Genomic DNA, 7,167 nt, shown 5'->3' with positions numbered 1-7,167 from the left:
AGGCTACAACCTATGGCCGTGTTAGTTTCCATAGGCCATGCCACTGCCGGGGCCATGATGATCTGAGTGGCCTGTACTGCTACACAGGGCCATGGTGTTGTCCAGGCCCAGGCTGCTACAAAGGGCCAAGTCTGGATCCATGGCCCACCACAGCCAGGGTCTGAGTTGATGTCCATGGCTCCTGTTACCACCAAGGGTCATGCACATGGACAGGATCTAGTGAGCCATCTGAGACTATGTTGATGTTCAAAGGCTATGCTGCTGCTGGGCCTATACTCATCTGGGTGGCCTGTGGTTTCAACCAAGGCCATGGTGACATCAAGGTCCATGGTGCTGCCTAGGGCCATGTCTGGGTCCATGGCTCTGTAGCAGCCAGAGTTGTTGTCCATGGCCTGTGTTACCACAGGGGGTCGTAGGAACCATGTGTGTTGAAAGCTGAGGGCCATGCTGAGCCAGGCCTACCCTTCACTGGCCCCTGGCCTTGCCCTTCGCTGCACGTTACAGCAGGAGAGATGGCCCCACTGCTCACCACGGGCATGGGAGAGCTGGCGCTGCCCCTTGCCTGAGGGAGGTGATCCCAGTGGCCTGGGACCTAACATCTGGCCTAGCATCTACCTTACCTATGACCTGCTGGAGCACATGAAGGGACTGTTCTTGCAGAATGATAGCTTTAGAGTCTCCATGACTCAGGGCAACAGCAGGATGTCCCAGAGAAGTTTTGGTGAGGGTCCAGTGATGAAGGTGTGCCAGAGGCCAGAGGCCTTGAACCAGATCAATGACTAATTGCAATGAACATTTGTGGGTGGATCTGATTGGACAAAAGAGTGTGACACACCACAGCTCCCCATGCCACTAGGACAAACGAGGAAGTGCTGGAGAGACCGGAAAGATGGAGGAGGTGGTTTTTTTTTGTTTTCTTTTTAATTAATTTTGGGGTTTTTTTTGGGGGGGGGTATGCTGCAGGGGTGAGGGGTAAATACAGAGGAACTGAGAGGTGAGTGAGATTGGGGTACATGATGTGAAATAATTATATTATATAAAAAAAAGATCAATATGGAAATGTACAAGGGAAATAGTTTTAGAGTTGATTGTATGAATATTTACGATAGTGGATAAAAATTTACTTATTTTTGAAACATTAAATTGGATAGGAGAAATATAGGTTCACATAAAATATTCTCAAAAGAAAACTTTGCTCCTTAAAAAAAAAAGTCAATCCTGAGACTGGAGAGATGATTCAGCAGTTAATACAACATACTGTTCTTTTTTTAGACTTCCATTTTTTTCTTTTTTCTTTATTCTTCTCTCATATATTACATCCTGAATGCAGTTTTCCCTCCCTCCTCTCCTCTTAGCCCCTCCCCCCTCCTCTCATCCAGGTCCACTCCTCCTCCATTTTCCTTCAGAAAAGAACAGGCCTCCCAGGGATATCAACCAAACATAGCACACCAAGTTACGGTAAAACAGGGCACATATCCTCATACTAAGGATTGGATGAGGTCACCCAGTTGGAGGAAAGGGTTCGCAAAAGTAGGCAGAAGAGTCAGAGACCGCCCCCACTGCCGCTGTAAGGAGTCCTACAAGAACACCAAACCACACAACCATAACATATGCAGAGGACCTAGCTCAGACCTGTATAGACTTCCTGATTGTTGGTTCAGTCTCTGCTCTGCAAGCCCTGGTTAGTTGATTCTGTGGGCCGTGTTCAGCATACTGTTGTAAAAGACCCAAGTTCAGTTCCCATATTGGTCCACTTAAAAGTGCCTGCAACTCCAAGTCTAAGGGGATCCAACTCCTCTGGCCTCCATCTGTATGTAAATGTAGTACACACAGACACACACACACACACACACACACACACACACACACACACACACACACAGACACGAGCGCACACACACAATTAAAAATAAAGATTAAAATGTGAGTGTCAATTATTTTGTAGTTCATTAGCAGGATAGCTGGGTTGTCACACAGTTGTGTGAGGTGTGCCTCTCTCAAACCTTGCCACAGTGTTGGCACAATATCCAAGTGATGGGAACTTAAAGGGGAAAGAAAAATAATGTCAATCCTCTGCCAAAAATTTCCTTTGATCCCCTCAGCTTAAATGATAAACAACAACCAACTCCAGCCAATCCTTCCAATGCATCTGTTTTCTTCCACATGCCTTAAAATGATCCCCCACCTCCTGGATCTTTTGTGTTTCTGAAACAGGCCATAAATGTTCATCACCAGTGTCATTTAACTGGAGCTATATAATACAGCCAAGCATCTTCTAATATTGACAATTATACATGAGTAATTACATGCAACTAAAAAATGCATCAAAAGGTTTATTGAGGAAATGTTACAGTCCCTTGTGATGACTAAGTGTGCATATTATATGAACTAGGGATTAACCTCAAGTCACCAATAAGGCATCGGTGTCACATTAGGGGAAGAAATAAAAGCACTTCCCTTTGGAGTTACTTAACCAAGGTCAAGTCCAGATTTGAATTCTCTTCATCATGCTCCCTGTGTCTTCTGTCCCCTGCCTGTCTGTTGCATGTCTGAAATCTGGGCCTGCCTGAAGTCTGTCTTGTGAATCTGTCCCTGTCCCCATGTCTGTCTCTGTGTTTGTGTGTCTTTGGCTGTTATATGAGCTCTGTGTGTCTGTTCCTAACAAGGACAGGATATAGATCTTTGCTCTATTTCTATTGAACAGTACAGGAAGAGTCACATGGGGGAAAGAACGGGTCACTTTACAGAAAACTCTAGTAGAATTTGAGGAATTGTCAGTGATTCCAACTGATCTAGGTAACAAACACTACTGTCTATCAACCAGCATCCATAAACGGTTGCTTTTAACCTCTATGGTAGGGTTTTGGAAGTTGCTTTCAGCTTCTATATTTGCTGCTTTCAGCAAATGATGCACATGCATTTTCTGGGTCAAGGGCATGGAAGAGTTCATTATTTAAGATTGTAGCTATGCATTAGCTTTGGTTGTAAAAGCTCTGGAAAATCCAAGGCAAGGGAGGTTAACCATTACATTGTACTCCTAAGAGCAGGTTAAATAGTTTGAGTACACAGTAGGCTAGCAGTCTTCGGTGATCTCAAGGTGTATTAACTATGTGAGGTCTAGCAAAAGCTCCAGTCTCTTAGGACGTGGGAGATAATTTTAGACTATTGCATCTATACAACTAAAGAACATGGATATTCGGTAGGGACATCCAAAAACATTCATGATCTACTTTGATTAAAATATGGTTATTATTGTTGATGATGTCTGACCTCACATCAAATTTAACACTTTCAGCCTTTTTGGTACCATAAACACTTTTAAGATAGCCCCTATGAAGAGACAGGTGATGTTGTGTGCACAATGCTTTAAATTCTACTGATGTCCCTTTCTCTGACTATGACTCTGTCACCTTAAAGGCTCTCCATCCTCCCAGCTGACATAAATTCAGAGTAGATTAGCATGGGAGCTCTAGACCAGTGGTTCTCAACCTTCCTAATGCTGTAACCCTTTAGTACAGTTCCTCATATTGTGGTGAAGCCCCCCACAACCATAAAATTATTCTGTTTCTACTACATAGCTGTAATTTTGCTACTGTTATGAATTGTAATGTAAATATCTGATATGCTGAGAAAGGTCCATTCCTACAGCTAGATTCATCAGATTTTTTTTTAAATGTGGTTATTTCTAGTTGGTAGAACTAGAATGGTCAGTAGCATAGAGTCACAGATAGATGCATGGACCTTCATCTAAAGTTAAAACAGAATGTGGCAGAAGCTCAATCTTCTGTCCCTCCCACTCCAAGAGAGGTCCTGTCATAGAAATGCTAACCTGCCCCTTCAGAGAAGAGTAGAGAAGCCTGGATCTGAGTAGGTAGTAGCCTCAACCATTCCTGGGCTAGCTGATCTCCCACTGATCAAGCAGACATGCACAGGTCCAGAAAAAAAAAAGAGGAAGGCAGTCTTGCTGGAGGTAGTATTAGTAGAGACAGAAGAAAAATCAGCAATCATCACTCAGGTAGCTATCCTTCTGATCCTGGGGGCCTTTCTCACTAAGGGGCAAGCCAAGCTCCCATACTTTCTTGTTATTAGGAATTCTTACAAGGACTATAGACGTTCATCCGGCGCTGATAGACAGTGCCAGCAAAGACAGCCCTAAGAGATTAATCGAAATGAAAGATCCTAGAGCTGAAAGGAGAAGTGGACACATGTCTCCACCCCTAACCCGGACGCTGTCTCCAACTGATAACCACTTGCAAATAGAAGTTTAGTTTTCTCCAAGGGAATCTCACTGGGAAACAAACCACTCTTAAAGGCAGGCTGCATGCCCAGCAATAGATGGCCAACAGAAAACTAACTCAGTGGCATTTTTGGGAAGTTTCTTGTGTCATAATGTCATGTCAGGGTTTTTAAAATTTTTTTATCTTATTTTAAGATTTATTTATTCATTATGTATACAGTGTTCTGTCAACATGGCCCGAAGAGGGCACCAGATCTCATTACAGATGGTTTTGAGCCACCATGTGGTTGCTGGGACTTGAACTCAGAACCTCTGGAAGAACGGCCAGTGCTCCTAACCTCTGAGCCATCTCTCCAGCCCCCTTATCTTATTTTAATTATACAATTTTTAGTTTTTTTTCTCCCCTTTAACCCTACAGGTCCTTTGAGCATATATTATGGATTCCAGTTTAGTGTTTTGTGTTATTCCTGAGTGTACAAATACGTTGGTTTCTGCATCTCTGTTTCTTGTGCCTTTTCTTGGGTTCTTTATCTTCTGTTTGTTTTGTTTTATTCCTATGTGCTAGTTTTATCTTATTTATATTAATTTTATTATAATCCCTTTGAAGCTTGTTTGTTTTCTAATGAAAGACAGAAAGGGGATGGATCTAGATGGGAGAGGAGGTAGGAAGGAACTGGAAGGGGTAGAGGGAGAGTAAACCATAATCATGATATATTATAAAACAAAAAAAAATCTACTTTCAATAAAAGGGAAAAGAAGTTCACTGTGGTCACCGAGTGTGGTGATACATTGTGTACCCCAATATATTATTTTTCCTAATAAACTTATCTGGGGCTCAGAGGACAGAGCCAGCCACTAGATTAGTCATAGAGGCCAGACAGTGGTGGCACACACCTTTAATCCTATCACTCAGGAGACAGAGATCTGTCTGGATCTCCCTGAGTTCAAGGCCACACTGGAAACAGAGCCAGGCAGTGGTGGCACACACCTTTAATCCCAGGACTTGAGATCCCATGTCTTTGCTTGGGAAGGACACACACCTTTAATCCCAGGAAGTAATATGACAGGACACAGAAAGGTATAGAAAGCGTGAGGAAACAGGAACTCGCTCTCTTACAGTGCAGGATTTCATAGGGGTAAGAACTAGTGGCTTGCTCTCTGCCTCACTGATCTTTCAGCTTTTACCATAATTTTACTCCAGGTTTTCTATTAATAAGACCTTTTAAGATCCGTGTTACATCCAAGGAGATGATATTTCTCTGAATAAACTTGTAGATGTCCTACCATATGCCCTGGGCAAAAGTCATACATATCTCTCTCCTAAAAAGTGTACATATGCCTCCCATTGTTTTGTTTGGCACTGCAGTAGTTACAGGGAACCGCATAGATGACCTCTCTCAATAGATGTGGATATGAATGCTGGACTCCTGTTCTTCCAGGACATAAGCACACTGATTGCCCTCAGCAAACTCAGTTTCTCATCTGAATATCGCTCACTCTTTTCATCTCTGCTCTCATTTACGCGAAAGAGATAAATTCTGCACTTTATTCCCCTAATTATCATAATAAACCAATGAAAGGACATTAAAAAAAAACCCAAAACTTTCCTCTTTCTAACTGCCTGGTTTTCTAAGTGGTACATTAGCCAGCAGCAGTAATAGCTCGGCAGGCTTGTCGTCAGCATTAGCTTTCATCTTAAAACTAATTACTGCATTACAAAGGAGTAGGTGAATGTGAGAACAAAGACAGCAGACATGCTCAGCACCACCCCACCACGCACAGGAATTGAGCACAAAAAGATGAGCAGAGAGAATCGCTAAAGATGAAGTCTTTAATTTAACAGTAACGTGGTGTGGAAAGGGGTTTTTCTCATGTTCCTTAATGTAAAAGTCTGGACACTAAGTCAATATGATCTCTCCTTAGATATATGATTCTTGTCACGCAGGTTATGTATCTGGTAAGAAGATGCTAGGAAGTAAATTAACTAAGTAAAAACATAAAATGTGTAGTAACTAGTGCTGGTGTAGCAAGGCGCAACTCATCTCCTGGGAGTCGGGGATTTTAGGGGTTGTGTTTGTTTCTTGTTTGTTTGGATAAGCTGGTTAGCTAGTCGAAGAAATGTGTACTCCTCCAGGCTTCTCCAGGACTGATGGCCAAAGGCTATAGAATTAGGCTTCAGACTACCTGGAGGAGCTTTCACAGTGGATCCCCAAACCAGTACCTATTAAGTTAGCCTTTGCCAGTGGTCCAAGTGGTCATTTATTGGCAGTTCTCCAGCTGATTATAAGGAGCAGTGAGAAAAGAGATCCTAGTATAGACCTCTATAGTAATTTAGGACTTAGTCTCTTTCTCTGTTTCTGTCTCTGTCTCTCTCTCACTCTCTCTGTCTCTGTCTCTGTCTCTCTCTGTCTCTGTTTCTCTCTCTGTCTCTGTCTCTGTCTCTCTCTCCCCACCCCAGTGTGTGTATATGTGTGTGTGTATGCGTGTTTCTTTAGTATGACTAATGGGAAAATTTTGTTCATTCGATATTTGAAGACCAAAAAGTCTATTAGGTAGAAATAAATGTTCGATGACTTGCTCAAATGAAAAACAAAAACGGAAACTAGAAATAAGCCATTATTTTTCAGAGTAGCAGTCATGAACTTCAGCAGTACTCTCATGAGCCATGATAGTTCATTGATGACAGGTACAACTGAAGTATCTCCATCATAACAAGAGAATGGAAAAAAACATTAGACTTGATTCGATTTGAAATTCCATTATGCTGCTTGCTAGTTGTAGGAGCATGGAAAAATTCCTAACCTTTCTGCAGATAATTGTTGGTGGGGTAGAGCCCCTCTTTTATGTATGCTTATTTGTTGCATGCTAGACAAATTTTATATCACAGAGATACATCCCTAACCCTAAATGCAGTCGTTTGCATGAATGGA

The 7,167-nt window shown here is 42.4% G+C and overlaps 1 non-coding gene across 1 annotated transcript; it reads left to right on the top strand.

Moving 5' to 3' along the window:
• Nucleotides 1-1,933: 1,933 nt before the first annotated feature.
• On the top strand, nt 1,934-2,037 carry LOC128106826 (small nucleolar RNA U13). Its single transcript, XR_008216871.1, has one exon. It is a non-coding gene; the product is annotated as a small nucleolar RNA U13 (small nucleolar RNA).
• Nucleotides 2,038-7,167: the final 5,130 nt, after the last annotated feature.

Source organism: Peromyscus californicus, unplaced genomic scaffold, assembly GCF_007827085.1.
Source record: "Peromyscus californicus insignis strain IS unplaced genomic scaffold, ASM782708v3 Scaffold_9__1_contigs__length_137607984, whole genome shotgun sequence".
Lineage (NCBI taxonomy): Eukaryota > Metazoa > Chordata > Mammalia > Rodentia > Cricetidae > Peromyscus > Peromyscus californicus.
Note: the sequence above shows the minus strand (reverse complement) of the source record. Positions and strands in the feature narration are given on the sequence as shown.